At 39.8% G+C, this 25,619-nt stretch overlaps 2 pseudogenes across 1 annotated transcript; one reads left to right on the forward strand and one right to left on the reverse strand.

Moving 5' to 3' along the window:
• Window positions 1–1,244: 1,244 nt before the first annotated feature.
• Window positions 1,245–21,783, reverse strand: LOC100350195 (cytochrome P450 2C4-like; annotated as a pseudogene). Its single transcript, XR_016222098.1, has 7 exons — window positions 21,504–21,783; window positions 21,044–21,096; window positions 17,256–17,418; window positions 16,912–17,061; window positions 13,817–13,977; window positions 12,446–12,623; window positions 1,245–1,398 (listed from the first exon to the last, which is right to left on the reverse strand). The product of XR_016222098.1 is annotated as a cytochrome P450 2C4-like (transcript).
• A 1,614-nt stretch (window positions 21,784–23,397) lies between these two features.
• Window positions 23,398–24,108, forward strand: LOC100348426 (general transcription factor IIF subunit 2 pseudogene; annotated as a pseudogene).
• The last annotated feature ends 1,511 nt before the right edge of the window (window positions 24,109–25,619 follow it).

Genomic DNA, 25,619 nt, shown 5'->3' on the forward strand with positions numbered 1-25,619 from the left:
TTATTAAGTAGGAGAACGATTGGGACATACTAGTATAGGAGGCACATAAAACTCTAATAGACATGATCAGAAGAGATCTTAATCAGGACACAAACTTTCAAAAATAAAGCATAAAGAAGACATTTTAAAATGTGCATGAGAAAAATGCCAGATTCCCTCCTGGCTCCTGGCTTCAGATGGGCGCAGCTCTGGCTGTTTGCGGCCAACTGGGTAGTGAACCAACTGATGGAATACCTCTTCTCTGAAGTTCCATGGATATGAATTTAATTACCTGCTGAGAAAGGCATGAAGTAGTCACTCTTCTTGAAGTTGCCACTCTCATCCAGAAAGTGTCCATTGTCAAATACCTTTGGGTTAGGAAATGCCTTTTCATCATGTAACACAGATGTCAGTGATGTTATGATGTTTGTGCCCTGGATAAAACAGACACAAATAATTCAAGTTATAAAGAAGTCATTGAGCTGGAAAAAATAAAGAGTGGAAATAATGAAAAGCCATTTTTGATCAACAGAAGGGGAAGCCCAAGTCCCTGGAATATCAGTGACATCTCCGGCCACACAGACCAAGTAAAGAGCAGAGATGAGTTCATGGCAGTGGCAGTGATTTTGCTAAAATGCCCTGTGACAGCATCTTTGATGTGAGCACGTGGGTGGGTGGGTGCCAAAACCTGTGACTGTGCTCCTCATCAAGCTTGGACTCTGGTTCCCACTGCCACATGCTGCTGTCCTTCAGTCCCGTTTTCACACATCTCACATGTGTGGTTTCAGACAGAAGTTGGTTGGTTTGTGAAAGGTCCAGAAACCTGTTCACAAGACATATGTAAATAAACATCTGACCTGCTTAAAAATCACCTCTTCTAAAAGGAAAGCAAGCTCAGTAGCAAGTAGAAACTCATGACTACTTATCATTTTTGGACAGTTTGCTTTTCTTCATTTTAAAAATGAGGGCGATCAGTCCCTGCAGGAAAAGAAAATCACTGACCTTGAAGGATCTGTCTGGGGCAAGTATTTCAGGACCCTGGGTGCTCGTCAGACACTTGCAGTCTTCAGGCTAGTGCTTGATGAAGAACTTCTCTGCTCTATTTTAGGGAACTTTGGCATCTCATGTATAAATAGAGGCTAACATACGTTGTACCTCAGCTCTGTGGCAGGCAACTTTGGGGCCAGTGTCCTGTGCTGCTGTGTGGCTTTCTGGTCCCAGACTGGGCAAGGGGAATGTTTTCCTTTAAAAATAAGGAGTTGTACCTTTTGGTTGCTGATGGGCTGGGCATTGTTTCAATCCCATGTGCTCCAACAACTTCTCCAGGGCATTAAGTGAGGGATTTAATGAAGCAGAGTGACTTTAATATTTTTTTCTATTCTCACTGGACCCAATTTTAACAAAATCTGTGTCACATCACTGATCAGTAGCAAAGAAAACAGAACAAGAGTTGAGTGGTCACATGACAGGAAATATATCCTTTGCTAAAATAATCTAAAAATTTCTAAATAAGTATGCAGTTGCAGGATTTGTCAAGGAAAAACAACAGTTTTTGCAATGCAGAAAATTCTGATTTCTAGAATTGACACATCATGTCCAGTTCTCAAGAAGAAATTACATGTTATAAAAAGAAGCAAGAAATACGATCCATTAAGAAATTAAAAATGATTTTACAGGGATATCACTGTAGCACAGCAGACAAAGCCGCCACCTGCAGTGCTGGTATACCATATGGTCACCCGTTCGAGTCTTGACTACTCCTCTTCTGATCCAGGTCTCTGCTATGGCCTGGGAAAGCAGTAGAAGATGGCCCAGACCTTGAGCCTCTGAACCCAGTTGGGAGACCTGGAGAAAGCTCCGGGCTCCCACCTTCTGATTCCAACAACTCTGATCATCTGGGCAGTAAACCAGTGGAAGGAAGACCTTTCTCTCTCTCTCTCTTTCTCTCTCTCTCTCTCTCTCTCTCTCTCTCTGCCTCTCTGTAACTCTGCATTTCAACTAAATAAAGAAATATTTTTTAAAAATGATTTTACAGAAGTAATTTTGAGGAAACAAAGTCATTGGTCTTATGATAAAATCTTTAAGTTAATCTCTAAAATGTTCAAAGACCTGAAGGAAATTATATATAAAGAATGTAATGCAGTTGCAAGAATATGTGTGAGAAAGTAGAATATAACACTAAAGAAAAAGAAAATAAAGGAGAAACTAAGAGAAAATCAGAATTTGAAGACATACTAAGAGATAAGTATTCCTGTTAAGAGTAACTGTACGCAGCTGGCACTGTGGTGTAGCAGGTACAGTCACCTGCTGTAGTGCCAGCATCCCATATTGACAAGGCTTCAAGTCCCAGCTGCTCCACTCCCAATCCAGCTCCTGCTAATGCTCCTGGGAAAGTAATGGAAGATGGCCCAGGTGCTTGGGCTCCTGCCCACTTGTTTGAAAACTGGTAGAAACTCCAGACTTCTGGCTTTGGATTGGCCCAGCTCTGGATATTGCAGACATTTGGGGAGTGAACCAGTGGATGGAAGATCTCTCTCTTAATGTCTGCAACTCTGCCTTTCAAATAAATAAGTAAAAATTTAAAGAAAATAATTAAAAAAGATTGATTATATAGGGAATGGTCAAACTTAATATTTTTATGTTTTTAAAATAAGTGTTTTATTAAAATTATTATAGCATAATTATAAATATATGTTACTGGATATAAAATAAAAAGATACAGTGTGTAATAACAACATTGTGCCAAGTAGGAAAAGCCAGTCACAAACGGAGAAACATTTTTTGTTTCCAGTTATAGGTACCTAGAATAGCTAACAACAGGAGATAGAATGTAGAATGGTGGTTGACAGCAACTGCGGAGCAAGAAATTACTACTTAATGGATATGAAGTCTCTTAAACAAATGGTGCTGAGAAAATTGGATCTCCACATGCAGAAGTATGAAACAAGACGACTACTTTATACTTTATATAAAAATCCACTCAAAATGAATCAAAGACCTAAATTTATGACCCGATAGCATCAAAGTACTAAAGAACATTGGAGAAACTCTGCAAGACATTGGCATAGGCAAAGACTTCCTAGAAGAGACCCCAGAACCACAGGCAATCAAAGCCAAAATTGACAAGTGGGATTACATCAAACTAAGAAGCTTCTGCACTGCAAAGGAAACACTCAGCAAAGGGAAGAGGCAACCAACAGAATGGGAGAAATTATTTGCAAACTATGTAACTGATAAAGGCTTCACATCCAGAAACTATAAAGAGCTCCACAAATTCCACAACAACCAAACGAGCAACCCAGTGAAGAAATGGGCAAAGGAATTAAACAGGCATTTTTCAAGAGAGGAAATTCAAATGGCCAACAGATACTTGAGCACATGCTCAGGATTACAAGCCATCAGGGGCCAAGCCGCGGCTCAGCAGGCTAATCCTCCTTGCGGCAGCGGCACACTGGGTTCTAGTCCCGGTCAAGGAGCCGGATTCTGTCACAGTTGCCCCTCTTCCAGGCCAGATCTCTGCTGTGCCCCGGGAGTGCAGTGGAGGATGACCTAAGTGCTTGGGCCCTGCACCCCATGGGAGACCAGGAGAAGCACCTGGATCCTGCCTCCGGATAGTCGCGGTATGCTGGCCGCAGCATGCTGGCTGCGGCGGCTGTTGGAGGGTGAACCAATGGCAAAGGAAGACCTTTCCTTCTGTCTCTCTCTCTCACTGTCCATTCAGCATGTTCCAAAAAAAAAAAAAAAAAGCCACAAGGGAAATGCAAATGAAAACCACAATAAATTTTCACCTCACAAACACAGAAACACGGTCATCAATATGAAAGAAGGTAAAGGAAGGAAACGTCACAGCAAAAGATCACAGGGAATTCAAACCATATATTAGAACTTATCTTTGGCAAATGGCAGGGCAAAGTTAGTTGCCACTTATCATTAGTCACATTGAACGTTAATGGCCTGAACTGTCCAGTGAAAAGACACTGATTGGCTGATTGGGTTAAGGAATAAAACCCATCTATTTGCTGCTTACAAGAAACACATCTTTCCAACAAAGATCCATACAGACTGAAAGTGAAAAGCTGGAAAAAGATATACCATGCCATCAGAAATGAAAAAAGAGCGGGCGTAGCCATCTTAATATCTGACAACATAAACTTTACCACAAAAACTGTTAAGAGAGACAAAGAGGGACACTATATAATGATTAAGGGATCAATTCAACAGGAAGATATAACAATTATCAATGTATATGCACCTAACTACAGGGCACCGGTTTATCTAAAAGATTTGTTAAGGGACTTAAAGGGCGACTTACACTCCAATACAATAGTACCGGGGGACTTCAATACTCCACTCTCAGAAATAGAAAGATCAACAGGGATACAGTAGATTTAAACGACACTGTAGCCCAAATGGATTTAACAGATACCTACAAAACTGTCAATCCTACAGCTAAAGATTTTACATTCTTCTGAGCAGTACATGGAACCTTCTCTAGGATTGACCACATACTAGGCCATAAAGCAAGTCTCAGCAAATTCAGAAGAATTAGAATCATACCATGCAGCTTCTCAGACCATAAAGGAATGAAGTTGGAAATTAGCAACTCAGGAATCCCTAGAGGATACGCAAACACATGGAGATGAACAACATGCTCCTGAATGAACAATGGGTCATAGAAGAAATTAAAGGGGAAATCAAAAATTTTCTGTAAGTAAATGAAGATAACAGCACAACATACCAAAACTTATGGGACGCAGCAAAAGCAGTGTTAAGAGGAAACTTTATATCAATAGGTGCCTACATCAAGAAATTAGAAAGGTACCAAATGGATGAGCTTTCAATTCACCTCAAGGATCTAGAAAAACTGCAGCAAACCAGACCCAAATCTAGTAGGAGAAGAGAAATAATTAAAATCAGAGAAGAAATCAACAGGATTGAATCCAAAAAAAAAATTACAAAAAATCAGCCAAGCGAATAACTGGTTTTTTGAAAAAATAAACAAAATTGACACCCCATTGTCCCAACTAACTAAAAAAAGAAGAGAAAAGACCCAAATCAATAAAATCAGAGATGAAAAAGGAAACATAACAACAGACACCACAGAAATAAAAAGAATCATCAGAAATTACTACAAGGACCTGTATGCCAGCAAACAGGGAAACCTATCAGAAATGGATAGATTCCTGGACACATGCAACCTACCTAAATTGAACCAGGAAGACATCAAAAACCTAAACAGACCCATAACTGAGGCAGAAATTGAAACAGTAATAAGGCCCTCCCAACAAAGAAAAGCCCAGGACCAGATGGATTCACTGCTGAATTCTACCACACATTTGAAGAAGAACTGACTCCAATTCTTCTCAAACTATTCAGAACAATCGAAGAAGAGGGAATCCTCCCAAATTCTTTCTATGAAGCCAGCATCACCTTAATTCCTAAGCCCAAAAAAGATGCAGAATTGAAAGAGAATTACAGACCAATATCCCTGATGAACATAGATGCAAAAATCCTCAATAAAATTCTGGCCAATAGAATGCAACAACACCTCAGAAAGATCATCCACCCAGACCAAGTGGGATTTATCCCTGGTATGCAGGGATGGTTTAATGTGCGCAAGACAATCTATGTGATACACCACATTAACAGACTGCAGAAGAAAAACCATATGATTATCTCAATAGATGCCGAGAAAGCATTTGATAAAATACAACACCCTTTCATGATGAAAACTCTAAGCAAACTGGGTTTGGAAGGAACAGTCCTCAATACAATCAAAGCAATCTATGAAAAACCCACAGCCAACATCCTATTGAATGGGGAAAAGTTGGAAGCATTTCCACTGAGATCTGGTACCAGACAGGGATGTCCACTCTCACCACTGCTATTCAATATAGTTCTGGAGGTTCTAGCCAGAGCTATTAGGCAAGAAAAAGAAATTAAAGGGATACAAATTGGGAAGGAAGAACTCAAACTCTCCCTCTTTGCACATAATATGATTCTTTATTTAGGGGACCCAAAGAACTCTACTAAGAGACTATTGGAACTCATAGAAGATTTTGGCAAAGTAGCAGGGTATAAAATCAATGCACAAAAATCAACAGCCTTTGTATACACAGGCAATGCCACGGCTGAGGAAGAACTTTTAAGATCAATCCCATTCACAATAGCTACAAAAACAATCAAATACCTTGGAATAAACTTAACCAAGGACGTTCAAGATCTCTACGATGAAAATTACAAAACCTTAAAGAAAGAAATAGAAGAGGATACCAAGAAATGGAAAAATCTTCCATGCTCATGGATTGAAAGAATCAATATCATCAAAATGTCCATTCTCCCAAAAGCAATTTATACATTCAATGCTATACCAATAAAGACATCGAAGACCTTCTTCTCAGACCTGGAAAAAATGATGCTGAAATTCATATCGAGACACAGGAGACCTTGAATAGCTAAAGCAATCTTGTACAACAAAAACAAAGCTGGAGGCATCACAATACCAGATTTCAGGACATACTACAGGGCAGTTGTTATCAAAACAGCATGGTACTGGGACAGAAACAGATGGATAGACCAATGGAACAGAATTGAAACACCAGAAATCCATCCAAACATCTACAGCCAACTCATATTTGATCAAGGATCCAAAACCAATCCCTGGAGCAAGGACAGTCTATTCAATAAATGGTGCTGGGAAAATTGGATTTCCACGTGCAGAATCATGAAGCAAGACCCCTACCTTTCACCTTACACAAAAACTCACTCAACATGGATTAAAGACTTAAATCTATGACCTGACACCATCAAATTATTAGAGAGCATTGGAAAAACCCTGCAAGATATAGGTACCAGCAATGACTTCTTGGAAAACACCCCAGAAGCACAGGCAGTCAAAGCCAAAAACAACTATTGGGATTGCATCAAATTGAGAAGTTTCTGTACTGCAAAAGAAACAGTCAGGAGAGTGAAGAGACAACCGACAGAATGGGAAAAATTATTTGCAAACTATGCCACAGATAAAGGGTTAATAACCAGAAAATACAAAGAGATCAATAACTCCAGAAAAAGAAAACAAACAACCCACTAAAGAGATGGACCAAGGACCACAATAGATATTTTTCAAAAGAGGAAATCCAAATGGCCAACAGACACATGAAAAAATGTTAGAGATCACTAGCAATCAGGGAAATGCAAATCAAAGACACAATGAGGTTTCACCTCACCCAGGTTAGAATGGATCACATTCACAAATCTACCAACAATAGATGCTGGAGAGGATGTAGGGGAAAAGGGACACTAACCCACTGTTGGTGGGAATGCAAATTGGTTAAGCCACTATGGAAGTCAGTCTGGAGATTCCTCAGAAACCTGAATATAACCCTACCATTCAACCCAGCCATCACACTCCTTGGAATTTACCCAAAGGAAATGAAATTGGCAAACAAACAAGCTGTCTGCACATTAATGTTTATTGCAGCTCAATTCACAATAGCTAAGACCTGGAACCAACCCAAATGCCCATCAACAGTAGACTGGATAAAGAAATTATGGGACATGTACTCTAATAGAGAATACTATACAGCAGTCAAAGACAACGAAACCCAGTCATTTGCAACAAGATGGAGGAATCTGGAACACATCATGCTGAGTGAATTGAGCCAGTCCCAAAGGGACAAATATCATATGTTCTCCCTGATCATGGACAACTAACTGAGCACCAAGGGGGAAACCTGTTGAAGTGAAATGGACACTATGAGAAACATTGACTTGATCAGCTCTTGTCCTGACAGTTGATGTACAATGTAATACTTTATCCATTTAAGTATTTTTTTTTGTTCTAGTACCATTGGTTGAACTCTGTAATTAACACACAATTATTCTTAGGTGTTTAAATTTTAACTGAAAAGTGATCCCTGTTAGGAATTTGGAAAGCATCATGCTGAGTAAAATAAGCCAATCCCAAAGGGACAAATACCACTTGTTCTGCTTGATAGGTCATAACTAACTGAGCACCAAAAAGGAAACCTGTTAAAGTGAAATGAACACTAGGAGAAACGGTGACTTGATCAGCCCTCACCCTGAATGTTGATGAGCAACTTAATGTTATCCCTCTTAGTATTTTTTTGATTGTTCTACTTAATACTTTTGGTTGAATATTATAATCAATACACAATTCTTCTTAAGTGCTGAAACTTAACTGAAAAGTGATCACTGTTAAATGTAAGAGTGGGAATAAGAAAGGGAAGAGATGTGCAATTCGGGACATGCTCAAGCTGACTTACCTCAAACGGTAGAGTTAGAAACATACCAGGGGATTCCAATTCAATCCCATCAAGGTGGCATGTACCAATGCCATCTCACTAGTCCCAGTGATCAATTTCTGTTCACAATTGATCATAATGATAGGACTAAGAACCAAATGGATCACATAAACAAGGCTAGTGTCTGCAAATACTAGCTGATAGAATAAAAAAGGGAGAGGATGATCCAACATGGGAAGTGAGATACACAGCAGACCCATAGAATGGCAGATGTCCTAAACAGCACTCTGGCCTCATAATCAGCCCTTAAGGCATGCAGCACTGGCTGAAAAGCCCATGAGAGTATTTAAGGCATGGAAAGCCAAGACATTCTGGGGAAAAAAGAAAAGCTAAATGAAAGATCTCTGCGAGTGAGATCCCAGTGGAAAGAACGGGTCATCAAAGAAGGAGGTACCTTTCTCTGAAGGGAGGAGAGAACTTCCACTTTGACCATGGCCTTGTCTAAATATGATCAGAGTCAGTGAATTCAGGGGGCTTCCATAGCCTTGGCAGCTCATGACAAGAGCCTAGGGTGATTACTGAGGCCATAAACAAGAGTGTCAATTTGTTAAGTCAACAACAGGAGTCACTGTGCACTTACTCCTCATGTAGAATCTCTGTCCTTAGTGTTCTGTACATTGAGATTTAATGCTATAACTAGTACTCAAACAGTATTTTTACTTTATGTTTTGTGTGGGTGCAAATTGTTGAAATCTTTACTTAATGTATGCTAAACTGATCTGTATATAAAGAGAAACGAAAATGAATCTTGATGTGAATGGAAGGGGAGAGGGAGTGGATAAGTGGAGGGTTGCGGGTGGGAGGGACGTTATGGGGGGAAGCCATTGTAATCCATATTCTGTACTTTGGAAATTTATATTCATTAAATAAAAGTTTGAAAGAAAAAAAAAAAAACAAAATTTTTACCTCACACCTGTTAGAATGGTTCTCATACAGAATTCAACAAACGACAAATACTGATGAGAGTATGGAGGAAAAGGCACCATAATCCACTGTAGATGATAATGTAAACTGGTGCAGTCACTGTGTTGAACAGTATAGACGTACATCAGAAATTTGAATACAGTCCTACCATAAGACCCAGTCATTCCACTCCTAGGAATTTACCCAAACAAAAAGAAATCAGCGTATGAAAGAAGTATATGTGCCCCTTTGTTTATTTCAGCAAATTTCACAATAACTTAGGTATGGAATCAACCCAGATGTCTGTGGGGAGCAACTCGGACTAGACTGTTACTGGAATTAAGACTTATTCTATGCATCTGCTCTCCCACAATATGGCGCTGGGAGAGGAGGAAACAGCTTCTACACAGCTGCCTCCAGTTCAACCAATAAACAGCAGGACCTGCTCCTGATTGGAGGAGAGCAGCATACTCGGCATGTGGGTAGCAGAGTTGGGATTGGTGGAAGAGGACTATAAAGGAGGAGAGAGACAACATGCACCAGGAACATCTATCTGAAGGAACACCTGTGCAGCCCCCGAGAGAGCCGGCCGGCGGTGTGCCGCTCCCCCGCGGAAGTGGGGAAAGTGGCAGGGGGAACCGCCCTTCCACGGAGGTGGAAGGGTCGGTAGCCAACCCGGGAAGAACCAGCAGCAAACCCGGGAAGGGCCGAGCAGACGAAAGAACAACGCAGGGTTTAGTGTCGTTCCTCCATGAAGAGGGGAAGCGACAGATGTCCATCAACAGAAGACTGAAAAAGAAATTATGATATATACACCCTATAGAACATTACAGATCCATTAAAAAAAAAACAGTAATTCTGTCTTTTCTAACAAAATGGATGCAGCTGGAAACCATTATCTTTAGTGGAATAAGTCAGTCCAGAAAATATAAATACTACATGTTCTTTCTGATCTGTGCCAACTAATAGCTTACTTAAAGATCTGTAGGCATGTAATTGACACTTTTATATGTGATGGTTTTGAATAGTCCTTGTCTCAACCATTGAAGAGCTTTTTTTTTTTTTTTTCCTCATACTATTTGTTGAACTCTCAGCCTAGTGTAGGGTAATAAAGTTAACTGAAAATGGATGTTTGCAAAAAATAAGAATGGGAAGAGGAGGGGGAGGGGGAAGAAAAAGAAGTTAGGAATGCAAATGAGAGGAAGGATAGGTTGGGAAAAATGACTATGTTCCTAAATCTGTATATAAGTAATGCCTTAATAAAATTTTGAAACAAAGAAGTTTGAATAATATAATGCTTGCAAGATAAAAAGGGACTCAGAAAATACAAATAAACTTCCTTATCATTATACAGAAGGTTTTGAAAAATTACAAAACTGAATCTTATTACATTTTTAAAGCCTAAATCTTATTCTCTGAAATAAAAAGGAGGAAAATAATACAATCAATGTGTACTTTCACCACTGCTATTCAGCATAGCTGTAGAAGGTCTAGCCAGAGAAATTAGATATGAAAAAGAAATAAATGTATTCACATAGAAAAGAAGTATGTATTTCTATCTAAAGATGACATGAATAAATTTTTTTTCATACAACCCACAAATAACAAAGAAAGAGGGTCATGGAGCTAGATAGGGAAAGAATAAATGAATGCAATTTGAAGTTAATATCAATTCAAAATAGACTGTAACAGACTTAGAATGTTAACAGCATTCCCATGTACTTATAAGAAAATAAATTTATCATATGACCCAGAAATTTCACATTTAGGTATACGCTAGAAAAGTGAAAGTGTGTCCATGAAGAAACCTACATGTAGATGTTCATAGAATCATTATGTCCAAGAGCCAAAAGAAGAAATAACACAAACATCCATCAACAGAAGATAAACAAATTCTGGTATGTGTACATATAACATGGAATACCATGCTTTTACTGGATGTATCTACAATATGCAAATCCACAGAGACAAAACGCAGATTAAAGCTCACTTCCTGACAGGGTAGGGGTTTGGGAAGTTATCATTTAATGGAGAGGATAGGTTTCTGTGCAGTGATGTAAAGGTTTTGAAAGTAGAGAGTTGGTGTTTGGACAACATTGAGACTACACTAAATAACACCAGTGTGGACTTTAAAATGGTTCATTTCATGTTATGTAAGTTTCTCCTCATTTTTTTTACGTGACAACAATGAAAAGAACTATGGATTTAATGCAATGCCTCTAAATATTCACAAGTGTCTTTGTGGAAATTTATAAGCTTGTCCTAAAATTTTTATTGAAATTCAAGGAAGCTATTATAGCCAAAATGGTCTTGAGAAAGAACAACCAATGTTAAAAATCTCACACTTCTCTACCTGAACAGTACAGTAGTTAACACTTCAAGATGGTACAGCTGGCACGATAACAAACACATAGATCAATGGAATGGAACTGACAGCCTACAAACAAACTTATATTTATGTTCATTTGACTTATGACCCAGGTGCCAATGTATTCAATGGGAAGCAAATAACCTTTTCAACAGAGTGCATTGATGACATGATCCATGCTCCCAGGTTGCCTTCAAGACACCAACCTCTGTGGGTCTGTACAAGTTATTGTGTTACACTCAGCAAAATTCATTTCTCTCTTCTACCTATTCTTTCCCATTATACGACTGAACACCTCCACACACACCACACACTCCATCTGAAATTCCCTCTCCTGTCCTGCACTGCAAATTTCTAAATACCTCCTTCAATGTGTAGGATATGCAAATTAAGCTATATTGCCCTCTCCCTCACACTTGTGCAATGATGATGTCATCTTCACATTACACCATGACACTTTGTAATTTTTTAATTGTTTGTAATTATTTATTTGCACATGAGATGCACACTATGTTTCCCCTTTGCAGGATTATTTTTATCTAAAAACAAGCAGGAGGTATTCTAATCATTTAACAACTTAATTTTATATTATGTGTCTTCAACACGTTTATGGTAATGTACATTATGGGAAATATATATTGGCTTTCGTTTTCTTACACCGAAATACTCATCTTTTAATTTTTTATTTCCACAAAATTTATATAAAGTACCCTAATATTTTTCATAATACTGGGGGTTCACTCATTCTGTAGATATGTAAATTGCTTGTCAAACCAGCCTGATCATTTAAATATCCATTGTATATATAGAATTATTCAATGAATCTAAAAATACACAAGAAAACAAATAACAAGCTGTGTGAACATCTTACCTGCTCCATTTTGATCAAATAACAATCAGTAAAGTCCCTAGGGTTGTTAACATCCAGAGATTTTTGGTGTTCTTTCACTTTCTCCATAATAAAATTTTTTGTATAAGCAATATTTTTTTACGAAGGTGTTATGAATCCCCGGGATATAGTCAGTGAGAGCGGGGAAATTATTGCAAACCTAGAAGAGAGTACAATAATACATACCTGATAATGCATGTATGTATACATATATACATGCAAACCCTGCCATAAATATGAATTATAGATATTAATAGGAATAAAATAGTGTCCTTCTTAAAAAGAATGCTTTTACTGTAAATATGTGGTACTTCTATATGCTTATAGAAATATTTGAGCATGAGATGTCTGACCAGGTTATCAAAGGTAAATTTAATTTCCTAGACTCACACATAATTTTTTTTTGACAGGCAGAATGGACAGTGAGAGAGAGACAAAGAGAAAGGTCTTCCTTTTCCGTTGGTTCACCCCTCAATGGCTGCTGCTGCCCACACACTGCACTGATCCGAAGCCAGGAGCCAGGTGCTTCTCCTGGTCTCCCATGCAGGTGCAGGGCCCAAGCACTTGGGCCATCCTCCACTGCACTCCCGGGCCACAGCAGAGAGCTAGACTGGAAGAGGAGCAACCGCATCAGATCCAGTGCCCCAACCAGGACTAGAACTCAGGGTACTGGCACCGCAGGCAGAGGATTACCCTAGCGAACCGTGGCACTGGCCTGTTCTATAGTATAATCTCCTCTTTATATGATTCTCATTTTGTTTCATAAATCATTTGCTACAAACTTAAAATATAATAGGAAATGACGGCATTGTGGTGCAGCAGGTAAAGCTACCACTTGTGAAGCCTGCATCTCATATTGTATGCAGGTTTGAGTCCTAGCCATGTTTGTTGTGGGTGTTCAGAAAGTGAGCAGCAGATAGAAGGTATCTCTCTCTTTTGTTCTCCTCCTCTCCTTCTCCTCTTCCTCCTCTCCCCTTTGTTTCTTCCTCTCTCTCTGATCCTGCCATCATATTCATAAATATCTTAAGAAAATAACAGCCTGGATGTCCATTGATTGACAAAGACATTCTGTGTTCAGTCATTGAAGTGGCTTCATAGAAATAGGGCTTGGAGTTTAGTGAAAAATCACTGGACAGAAGATAATGGACACAAACATTAGCCCAGTATTTGGACACTCATTTTGCTGTGTGTAAATAAAAATTTCCATCACATTTCACAGTGTTCAATGACATCAGCTCTGCTGGGACTGTGCTGTCTATACATTCTCTTCATAGCTTGGTCCATGTAGCATTTAGCACCTGTCAGATAAAGGAACATAAATGGCTTCCCAGCAACAAAAGATCTCACTCTCACCTGCAACCATGGAGAGCTCAGAATCCTAACAGTTTCATTTAATTTTTCCATCAGTTTAAGAAAATCCTCATCTTTATAATCAAAGCGATTATGGAAAATAACGGAGCAGATCACATTGCAGGGAGCACAGCCCAGGATAAAGGTGGGATCATGGGGTGAGGCTGAATAATTGAAAACAATTTTAAAACACCATTAAAATATACATATAAAGCATGTTATTTTTCTCCATGTTAATTTAGAAATAGTAAGAAATGTCTTGCCTACAAATTCCTTTGACAGTAAAAAAAAGTGACACAAATCAAATCAAACAAACATCACTTTACTGTAAGCCTGATTTGACTAAATAATAGCTAAATAATGAAATTTGGCTAAATAATGAAATTTCCAATACTCAATCACATTTATTGCTTTTCTATGCACCCTTTTATCACAAGAGATCTGCTATTTGGGAAGCAAAATGAAAACAGTTTTAATAATTCAATTTTCAAACCAGAATCATGCATGTGCACAATGTCTGTAGATAATAAAGCACTGAAATGGAAGGCAGAAAATAGTGTGGGCCAGGAAACTTCTTATAGATAAAATAACGAATAGTCACAAATAATGAAAAATGAAGTGTTGAACCAGTAGAGAGGGAAAAAGAGACAAATTGTGGGTAAATTTACATACTTAAATGAGAAAAATTGTCAAAGCTGAAGGCATGCATGTAATATGAGAAAAACTAAAAACTAAATTATGAAGCTTATGATACCATCTAAGATGATTTGCATTCCAGATAGAGTGCTGGGTTCAACACTAGGCCCCACTCCTAACTCCAGCTTCCTGAGAGTTCAGACTATTGGAGGCAACAGGTGATGGTTCAAGTAGCTGAGTTCATGCCACTCAAGTGGGAGACCTAATCGAGTACCCACTTCTGCCTCATTATAGGCCTGGCTATGTGGGAATCTGGGGAGTGAACTAGTAGATGAGATCTCTCTCTCTCTCTCCCTCCCTCCCTCCCTCCCTCCCTACCTCTTTGTGTGTGTGTGTGTATGTGTGTGTGGTGTGTCTATCAAAACGGTTGACTTTCCCTTTAAAGAAAAATTTTAGAAAAATAAGTAAGGAAAGCATAAGTTTAAGAAGGATCTGTGCCAGCTCAGCGGCTCACTAGGCTAATCACCCGCCTTTCAGCGCCGGCACACCTGGTTCTAGTCCCGGTCGGTAGCCGGATTCTGTCCCAGTTGCCTTGTTCCAGGCCAGCTCTCTGTTGTGGCCAGGGAGTGCAGTGGAGGATGGCCCAAGTGCTTGGGACCTGCAATTGCATGGGAGACCAGGAGAAGCAACTGGCTCCTGCCTTTGGATCAGCGTGGTGCGCCGGCTGCAGCGGCCATTGGAGGGTGAACCAATGGCAAAGGAAGACCTGTCACTGTCTCTCTCTCTCTCACTGTCCACTCTGCCTGTCAAAAAAAAAAAAAAAAAAAAAAAAAAAAAAAACCATGGATCTGTGGATCTGTTTCCTTGAAGGAACAAAGTGAGAATATTAATTTACTTATTTCAAGCATACATGCTAGATTGGGGAAGCCAAAAAGTAATTGGAGTCTTCTTTATCAAGAATTTCAATGTAAAAAAAAAATTTCCTTTCTTGAGACATGACCAGCTAATATCTCGAATTGCTTTCCATATTTAACATACTTGAGCAAAGCTGTCTTTTAGTTGATTCTAACATATTGTTCTGTACAACTATACCAAATAGCAAAATGTGTTTTAATAAAATTTAAAACTTACCCATACGTTAAGTCAAGTTTCTCATCTTACAGATAAACAAATAAAAATGCAGGAGAGGTTTTCATTTTAGATGGCAGATTTGTACAGTGCAAATGTTACCATCAAATGATCAATAAACTTAATAGGTAAAGAGCTCCCAAATTCATAGCTATAGACACCTCACAGCCCCCTCCAAAAGGGCATCTTGATTAAAAGTGGTCAGAATACATGGTAGAGAACAGGACATTAGGATACCTGAGTTACTTGCTTCTCTGTCAGGCTTTCTAAACATTTACAGTACTCTACATATTTAGACAATTTTTTTTTTTTACCCCAACAAGGTAGAGGATAATTTGGAAAGCCTTGGGAACTGTGTATTTGTGTGTATGTATGTGTTACCTACAGAAAACCTGATTTTCAATCTTTCCCTTTGCTTAGAAGAGAGAATTATAAAACAGGGTAATTTGGAACCTGAAGTGATAATCAGACACATTGTGAGCAACACATCTCGGAGCAGTAGACCTGGTTGTGGAGGAAAATATGTCACAATTTCTCAAACAAAATCTAATAAACACAGAGAGAAAGCACAGCAGAAACAAAGCCACACTCTGCTAAGGAAAGTCAATATAAACAGCTATTATCAACAGTTGAAATTTTGTTAAATAAATCACTTCATGTTTGTGGATGTGCAGAAATATGTTACTGGCTATATTTACTCAAAACAAATAAATCCATAGAGCAAGTAGACTCAACAAGGGAGAGCAATTTTTGTAAACAGTGTGATTACAGAGAATAGTAAGTGACAGGAACATTGTTGGGATATGCCTAGGGTGACAAAACTGCACACAGCACCACTGGTGTCTAGCACTAGGCCCGGGCCTGGGGAACCTCAGACATGTCAGTGAAGCTGAGCATGCAGATGTGAACGCCCACGAGGGTCGTTTTATGCCCCGTAAGAGGCTGATGGGTCATTGCCACCATGTGCTTTGCCAAGTTTCCACCATGAAACGTTCTACAATAGGTAACAGCATTCAGACTATAGAGAAAACCTTCTTTCATAAAAATAATGCTCAAAACTTACTTTCATGATTTCTGACTGGAAAATAAAGGAAAATGATTTGGGACAGGAGAGTATTAAATGAACTTTCACACCCACACCAGACACAGAACCAGGCTGCAAACACAGCTCAGATCCACACAAACTCCCCACTCCTTGCTCCAAACCGCCCCTTACCTCAATGGGAGAGGCAGCCATGCCTAAGGATGAAGGCTCCACCCACCCTGCAAGGTTTCCCAGGGCAGCATAGAGAAGGAGCAGCGAGAGTCAGCGATGTGGGGTAAGGGTCACCCACCATTGGTTTTTCTCAGCTCCTTCACCAGGCAGCAGGCCATCTCTTGAACTCAGTCCTCAGTGCTCCTCTTCCCCATCCCGAAATTCCGCAGGGTCATGAGCGAGAAGCGTCGCATCTCCTTCCATGTGTTTGCATTGCTGAAAATGATTCCTGCCAGAATGAGAAACAGAAACTAGGAGGGAGGGAGATTCCAGCAAGTAGGAAGAAGCTGACATGAGGCAGCCACACAGATGGCCAAGTTCTGTCTGAGGAGCTTTTCAAGTCTCTGTTTTCCATCCTCTCCACCCTATTACCACTGTTACACACACACACACACACACTTACACACACACACACACACTTACCGAGTCCTTTATTAACTTTTTCAGCTATAGGAAAAATGCCTCTTCCAGCAAACTCCTCTCCAAGATCAACCAGGGCCTCCTTCACTGCCTCATATCCATGCAGCACCACAGTGGGCTTCATGCCCAGATACACAGTGAACACGGGACCATAGCGTTCTGAGAACTGGGAAGAGAAACAAATATAACCAAAGAAAGTATATGAAGGTCACATAGTGTGTCTGATTCAGATGGAAATTAGCATTGTCGATGTTATCTTTTTATAATTCCATGGATTTAAGTATTTCTATTTATAACTAAATATGATAGTGATTATTATGGTTGCTGCTCATGAATGACCTATGATGTGCCATAAATGGCCCAGGTAGTTGGTATGAGGTTTGCATGTAATTCTCAAATAATACACTCAACAAGGTTAATTCCACTATTTTATAAATAAAGAAACCTGGACTGGAATTCTAAATTAATCTCCAGTTTCCTGCAGCCAGGAAATAGAGGCTATTTGCTGCCTATTCAAACTCTGTGGCTTGAAATCATTACCCAGCTTACCCAGGATCACATGGCAAGCCCTTCTCATGAGGATCCTGACTCAGTCAGGTTCCGATGTCACTAGTGTTGTATGTCCTTAAATGTCACCCCAACTAAGTCTAATGTCCAGCCCAGTGTGAAATCTACTGGCATTTAAAAGACAGAAAGAGAACAAACAAGATGTCTTTTTCTGTGTGTCTCTTTCTGACACTTTGCCTTTCAAATACAAAAAAAAAATCTTGTAAAAAAAAAAAAAATGTGCCACCCATGTGGGAGACCCAGGAAGAGCTCCTTGCTCTGACCCAGGCTCTGACCTTTCTCAGCCCTGATCACTCCAGCCCTTGGTGCAGTCAAACAGCAAATGGGATATCTCTCTTCTTAAAGATTTAATTATTTATTTGAAGGAGTCAAAGAGGCAGAGCGAGAGAGAGTGACAGAGGTCTTCCATTCACTGATTCACTGATTCAATTTTCAAAAAGCAGAGTTACAGAAAGGGGAGGAGAGATGGTGGGGAGAGAGACAGAGAGAGAGAGAGAGAGAGAGAGAGAGAGGAGAGAGAGAGAGAAAGATCTTTAATCTGCTGTTTCACTACCCAAATTGCCATAGCGCTAGGGATAGGCCATGCTGATTCCAGAATCCAGGAGCTTCTTGCAGTTTCCCACGTGGGTGCAGGGGCCCAAGAAATTGCACTATGTTCTGATGCTGTTCCAAGATAATTAGCAGATAGCAGGATCAGATATGAAGCAGCCTGGTCTTCAAACGGTGCCCGTATAGATGCCGGCATCACAAGAGGAGGCTCCAGGTGCTTTGCTGCAGTGCTCGTCAGGAGATCTCTTGCTTTGTCTGTCCTTAGTTTCTCTCACTTTGTCTTTTGAGTAAATCAAATAAATCTTCAAAAAGAAGAAGAAGGAGGAGGAGGAGGAGGAGAAGAAGATGGAGGAGGAGGAGGAGGAGGATGGAAGAAGAAGAAAAGGAGGAGAAGAAGGAGGGAGGGGGATGAAGGAAGAGGAGGGAGAGAGAAGGAGGAGGAGCAGTAGGAGTAGGAGTAGAAGAAGAAGAGGAAGAACAAGAAGCAGCAGCACCAGAGAAGGGCCAGGACATTGCAAGCAGCATCCCAGGGAGGAGCAGCTTCTTCCATCCTGTAGCATTCTGGGCCACACAGCAGAGTTTCACAGAATCTAAAAGAATTCTGATGCCACAAGGTGGCCACTGAATGTTTACTTCTTTCTTTCATTCACCTAGACCACTCAGAACCCATAGTGATACCAGTTTTTATTGATTCTGCAGAGACGTTCAATTTTCATGGATAATCTGAAAAAAGTAACCACATGTATAATACAACAGATGATTTCTTGAATGAAATTTGTATCAGAAGCTCTTCACTATCACTGATGTTCAGGTAAATGGCTGAATTCAAAGAAGTTCTGCAGTACTCCTGATTTTTGTCACTTAGTTATTTTTATTCTATCTACAGGGATCTAAATATTTCTCTACTCAACTCCTGAAATTGGTAGAAGAAGCATCAAAGCTTACAGAGAGCATTTTGATTTATAATCATCTGTCAAAGAATCTGCATCCAGAAATAGTTTTTATTTTAAAAAGAGTCAATCTAATGAATACTTAAATTAGTTAGGGATTTGCTGATGTCCTTAACATCTATCTGGAGAATATTTCCAATGATGGGGAAAGGAGTGGGGCCAGGAGGGAGCTTCCCCCTCCTGGAATTCTGCTTCCAGAGTGAAAGGAGAAGTAAACAGCAGAGACCCAACACCAGGGCCACAACTGGATCCATTCTCTTCTTCCTGGGATCCTGTGAGCTGGGAAGCACAGGCTTTATACCACTCTTGCTAATATGCTTCTCTGACAGGTCCAACAACAATGCACTTTATCCCTCTCCTGAGTGAACTTTGCCTCCATGACATAGATGAAAACAAGATATTCTTTAGTCGCATTGCATTCTTTCCTATGCTCACTTGGGAAATGGTAATTTCATTGTACTGGGTTGTACCCATGTATTGGTAATTGGAAAAAAAAAAAAACAGATGTTTTCCATGTGTAGTCATGATAGAGAATTAATGATGATACAACAAAATCATGCCAAATTCTATGTCTGTGTTATAATTTCCAGTTGAGAATTTATGACTAAAAGAAATCACAGTATGCTATGACTTTTATAACGTATTATACAGGCATATACAATATATATGTGAGTGTGTCTTGAAGCTATATCAAAAAGTGAGACACTTTGTACTCAATGATGGCAGAATTCAGACATTTAATGTGCTCTACTAATATTATAAATAACTAAACATTAGAAAGTAACCATAAACCGTAAATATTGAATGGACAGAAATGACCAAATCACTATCTAAATCAATTGGCATGATTTTTGCCATTAAATTTTAAAAGGAAAACTTGAGAAAGCAGAGAATATTAATTTTAATTTTCAAATGAATAGAGATTCATAGGAAACAGAGGACATGGCCAGGATCACAGGCTCACAAGTCACAGAAAGGAATTTGTGTTTTTATGTTCAATTTGGTTTGGAGAATTGTTTTAAATACAATTTAATTTAGGTTTCAAAACTTTATTTGTCTTTATTGGAAGGCAGAGAGTGAGAGAGTGAGAGAGCGAGAGATTAGACAGGGTTAGAGAACCATTTCCTGTATCTTGCTTCACTCCCACAAATTCCACGGACAGCAAAGGCTCAGAAAGGTCAAATCAGAAACCCAGAAGTCAATTCAGGTTTACCACATGGGTGAAAGTGGCCCAAGAGCTAAGAAATCTTCTTGTTCCCCCAACCTCTCCCCTGTATAGAATTAGCATAAACCAGGTCAAAAATTGAAACCAGGAATCAAATCCAAGCTTCTGACATTGAATGCCTGTGTCAAAAGCAGCAGCTGAATGACTACGCCACAGTGTCTATTCTGGGGGATTTCTATGAGATCTTCTGATTCCCATCTTGTGTACTATGTCCTACACACAGGCAGCCTCCAGAGTTACTTCAACAAACAAAGGAAACCTAAAATATTAGTGACTCTCAATAAACAACACACTATGTTCATAATAAAGCAGACATCGCACCCAATAGGAGGTCCTTTAATTGACTCCAAGGATAAAGAACTCACATGTGCTCACATGAACAGAAAAAGAGTTCTTCCTGTTGATTCACTGTAGAGGAAAAATTTAGTCATTGAAACTAAGGAAAGAGACAATCTCAAAGAATTTGAGGGAAACTCTTGGGAAAGTGAAATTATCCTCACCTCATGTTCAACTCCAGCCAAAGATGATTCTGTTGGTTTGGGTCTGTCATGGTCTGAAATGAAAAGTGAAATAATGCAGAAATTCGGGAAAATTACAGAAAGAATGCGCTTGCAGATGAAACAGAGGAGGAGAGGAAGAGAAATCATTCAATGGACCCACAGCTCAAAGAACCACAACTTGTCGACATGAACAGGAGCAGACACTGTGTTCACAGAAGGTAAACCTCACCGAAAGATAAACGTCACTAGATCACCAATGACTATGCTTATACAAAGGCATGTTTTTACAGTATCATCAGATGTTTCTGTAAATTGGCTAGTGCTATTATTCCTGAACTGTATTTGTGAAAATTAAGTCTTGTCGAGAACAACTTAGAGAATGTTTTATCAGCCACGAATAGAGAGATTCTGACAATTCCCAAAGAGTTTCACACCTTACACATTCTTCAGATTCTGTTACCTTTTCCTAAGGTAAAATCATTCAATTTGAGGGATGAGGAAACTTGGTCTGGAGATTCTGTTCCATATCTGAAGGCACACAAACTGCTGATGTTAGACTTCTGAACTGACGTCGTGTGTCCCATGTCTTGCTGTCTTCCTCGAAACAAGGCCTTCAGTTTACCTGGATTCACCAACATTTTTAGAGTATGCTTTGATTCACTATTGCATGATTCACGCTAACCTGTGGCTTTCAAAGTCAATATGAATTTGGTGAATAATTACCAAAATAATTGATCAAAATCGGGTTCAATATAGTTTAGAACTTGAACAGTTCCACTTCTTGATTCATGCAATCTTCAGGAGAAAGAGAAGAAATGTTCTGCCTAATTCACATAGTTCTAAACCCTTAACAGATCCACACCAATTTGTTTTGTGTACAATGAGCTCTGTCGCTCTCTGTACAGCAAACACATTACTCCTTGAAGATAAGTAACCCTGCTCTGCTTCTCCTCCTTTCCCATGAGTTGACGTCCTGCCTGGACTGTTTATATACACATAGTGTTTATAAAAATCATGGATAATCTTTTTTTGAAATGTAGATTGATGGACTGAGAAGGAAAGAAGAGACAGAGGCTTCCCATCTGCTGGTTACTCCTCTAATGCCTACAGTGACTGTTGCTCTGTCAAACTAAAATTGAGAGCTGAGAACTCAATGCAAGTCAACCACATAGGTAGCATGGCCCAAGAATGTGAGTCATATGCCTGCTGCCTCCAAGAGTTTGCATTATCAGGAAGTTGGAATGGAGAGCAGCACTGAGACTGAAACTCAGGATGTCAGAAGTCCCAAATGACACATTAAGTGCTACATAAAACACTAGTCCCACGATCATATATAATTCAAATAAAAGTGATCTCTGAGATCAACTAGTCTAAATTTATTTTGATGTTCAGGAATGAGCAATTCTTACCTCAGTGACGTACAGTGTCACAAATACATCAGTAAGAGAGATTGTCTTAGAATCCCAGTTTTCCAGGGCCAGTGCTGTGGCTTAGGGGGTAAAGCTGCCACCTCCACTAGGGCATCCATATTGGCTTTGGTTCAAGTCCTGCTGTTCATTCTGTGAGTTTGCCATGTGGACTGCTTCCACTGTTGGAGTATTTGCTCTTTTTAATTCTATCTGGTTTTATTGTGAAACAGCTAATTCAATTTATATGATCACTTTAATACTTAATCCTATCCAAATGCTCACTTTATCTCTTAAAATGCTATTTTTACCACTGTGCTTATAGGTATTTGGAAACCCATGGCAAGTTTTTAAACTGTACCCTTAGAAGTAAGTTTATGCAAATGTATGAAGGAGTAACAGATTTATAGTTATAAATTTCATACATTTCACAGTTACAACAGTGAGTTCTTCCCACATGCTGATACTCCCACCCTTCTTTTTCTTCTCTCTCTTATTCCCACTCTTATTTTTACTGAGATCTATGTTCAATTAAATTTATACACATATGATTATCTCTATGTTGAGGAAAGTGTTCAAAATAGTATGAAGGAAAAAAAAAAAACTGTTCCTCAACCGTCAAGACAAAGGCTGTTCAAAGTCATTGCTTCTCTGGCACTTTTTTTTTTAATATAAGGAACACAAACTTCATGCATTTCATACATACAAATTTACGAACATAGTGATTCCTCCACACTACCTTCCTTCCCCCAACAATTCATATTTTAATATGGACACTTCCAGTGTTCCTCAGTTCCAGGTTTCCTATAATCTTGGCAGGTGATCAGCACTGTCTCCTTGCAGTCCAGCTTCCACCGCGCTAGCCTTTTGCTCAGGATAATTGCTCCACAGCACCCAAGGTCCTGAGGCCGCTGCTCCAGTTCACTCACTTCCACCCCCAACAGACTCATGGCCAAGTACAGGGAACTCCATGTGACTGGCGCAAACAGTACACTGGAGTGTGTCTGGTCAAGGTTTCTAAATATTTGCCACAGCAATGGGCTAAACTCCTGAAAGAGGTGAAGTTGAGAAACTGCGGATTGTCAAGAATCAAGGAAGGACTGTGGTGTCCTTTTCTTTGGATGAAGATCTCTCAAATATTCATGATTCTGGTGTGAAACCAGCTGTAGTCAGTGCTCCTCAAGATCATCCGTGTGTCTGGCAAACTGCTGGATGGTAAACGGTATTTACTGAGAGCTCCTTGGAGAGGCTGTCTCAGGAAGGAGCTGGAATAAGGAGCTGAGTGCCAACATGTGGCCAGTGAGAATTACATGAGATTGAAGAGATGGCAAACAGAGGAATCTCCCAAAGCAGTAAGACCATCCCAACAACTGTGTATAGTTGTAACAACCAACTACAAACCTGTTGCTAGTCATCAATACAACATTGACTATGAAAGGAGAAACAAGGTGGAAAACGAGCCCGAGCTGAGGACAGCAAGTTTTAGCCAGGCTGTTTTCAGCCTTTGAGAAGCACTAGTAGTCCAACCTGAGGGACCTGGTGGACATCACAAAACAGCCTGTGGGCTACCTGAAGGAAACCTTGAGAGAAGTTGGTATTCAGAATGTAAAAGGGATCCACAAAAATATGTGGGAGCTCAGGCCAGAATACAGACACTAGAGGGGAAGATTAAGCCAGTGCCTGGGGAGCTGGCTGGTGGGCCCCCTGCAGGGTGACACTGAGCCTCAGCCTTGATTCTGGACACATGAATGCATGGGTCTGTAGCAGTAACATGGCGAGTACTGTTGTTTCTCTTGGTCAATTGTTTTTCAGTGAACATTTGTGAAGAGAAAGGAAAAATGTTGGGTGAGTGAAGGAGGGGGAAAGCAAAGATGAGACATAAAAACCAGATAGCACGGCCAGTGGTGTGGCATAGCACGTAAACTTTCCTCTTGAAGTGCCTGCATCCCATTAGGGTGCCGGTTCACATCCCGGTAGCTCTACTTTGATCCAGCAGAGAAGTGGCCTGATTCTGCACTCTAGTCCCACAGCTCGCTGTGGAAATCCTGAGCTTTTCATCAGTTGCCCTTAGTAGTTTCTATTGCGTTTTGACTTCTGTGTTTTGCTGGAAGTGGTTTCATATTCCAGAGCCCTGATCTTTCTTGCAGAAGTTGAAACAAATTGTTGTTTTCTGAATAGTGAGAATTTTTCCCAGGATTTTTTGCTACCTTGCATATAACCCGATGTATCAGGGGTGTGGACCTGTCCATGTAAGCAGACACTTCTGAATATTCATTTTCTTGTAAACTTGAAGAAAACTGATTGTGAATTTCAATTATGTTGCAGCTAATGTTAGTAATCTAATGTCAGGTTTTTGTCTTGCTGTGATGACCACTCTAAAAAATGTTGCCTTAATGCAGAGAGAGGTGAATACTTGAATCATGACAGCACCCTCCATTTCAACCATGGACATGGTGTAAACAGTGAAAAATGCTCCCTTATCACCAGTGAATCTGCACTGAATGTCTTCAGCATTTGCTGCCCTTCCCACAAGTGCAGATCCTCAACAGGATGAAGTCCATGCTTCATGTCCCTGTCCGGTGCAGAGACCCATATTACACAATGGCTAGTTGCATCACACCACACCATGGAGGTTACTGAGCTGAGCCCCACCTGTAAGTAAACCTGAACCAACCATGAGGACTGATCATGCAACATGGATTGAAGTGGAGGAAACTAAATAAAATGATTAAACATTATAGGAGTTAACAGTAAGTGGTTAGCAACTCTACTTTCCTGTCAGATTGGCCTGCAACCACTTCCTCCTCCTGTTGAAAGCTGAGTGAACTTGAATGAATAATTTAATAGAAAGCATCATCTTAGGGTATGCTGCTAAATGGATATAATAATAGCAGGATAATATGAATAATGAGCTCGTCTCCTGAGCAAAGGTGCTCATGTCCTAATTCTTTGAAGCTATGAACTTCTAAATATGTCGTTTTAAATGCTAAGAGGGGCATTGCAAATGTGATTGTATGAGAGATCTTAACAGGGTTAGATAATACTGATTTGACTAGGTGGGCCTCCTGAAATCACACTGGTCTTCATGAAAGGGAAATTCATTGAATTATTCAAATCCAAGTAATGATTTACATTCTGTATCTCCTTGCTGAATTTCTAAATCATGCCGC

Source organism: Oryctolagus cuniculus, chromosome 15, assembly GCF_051225735.1.
Source record: "Oryctolagus cuniculus isolate XC-2025 breed Fujian yellow rabbit chromosome 15, ASM5122573v1, whole genome shotgun sequence".
NCBI classification, from domain to species: Eukaryota; Metazoa; Chordata; class Mammalia; order Lagomorpha; family Leporidae; genus Oryctolagus; species Oryctolagus cuniculus.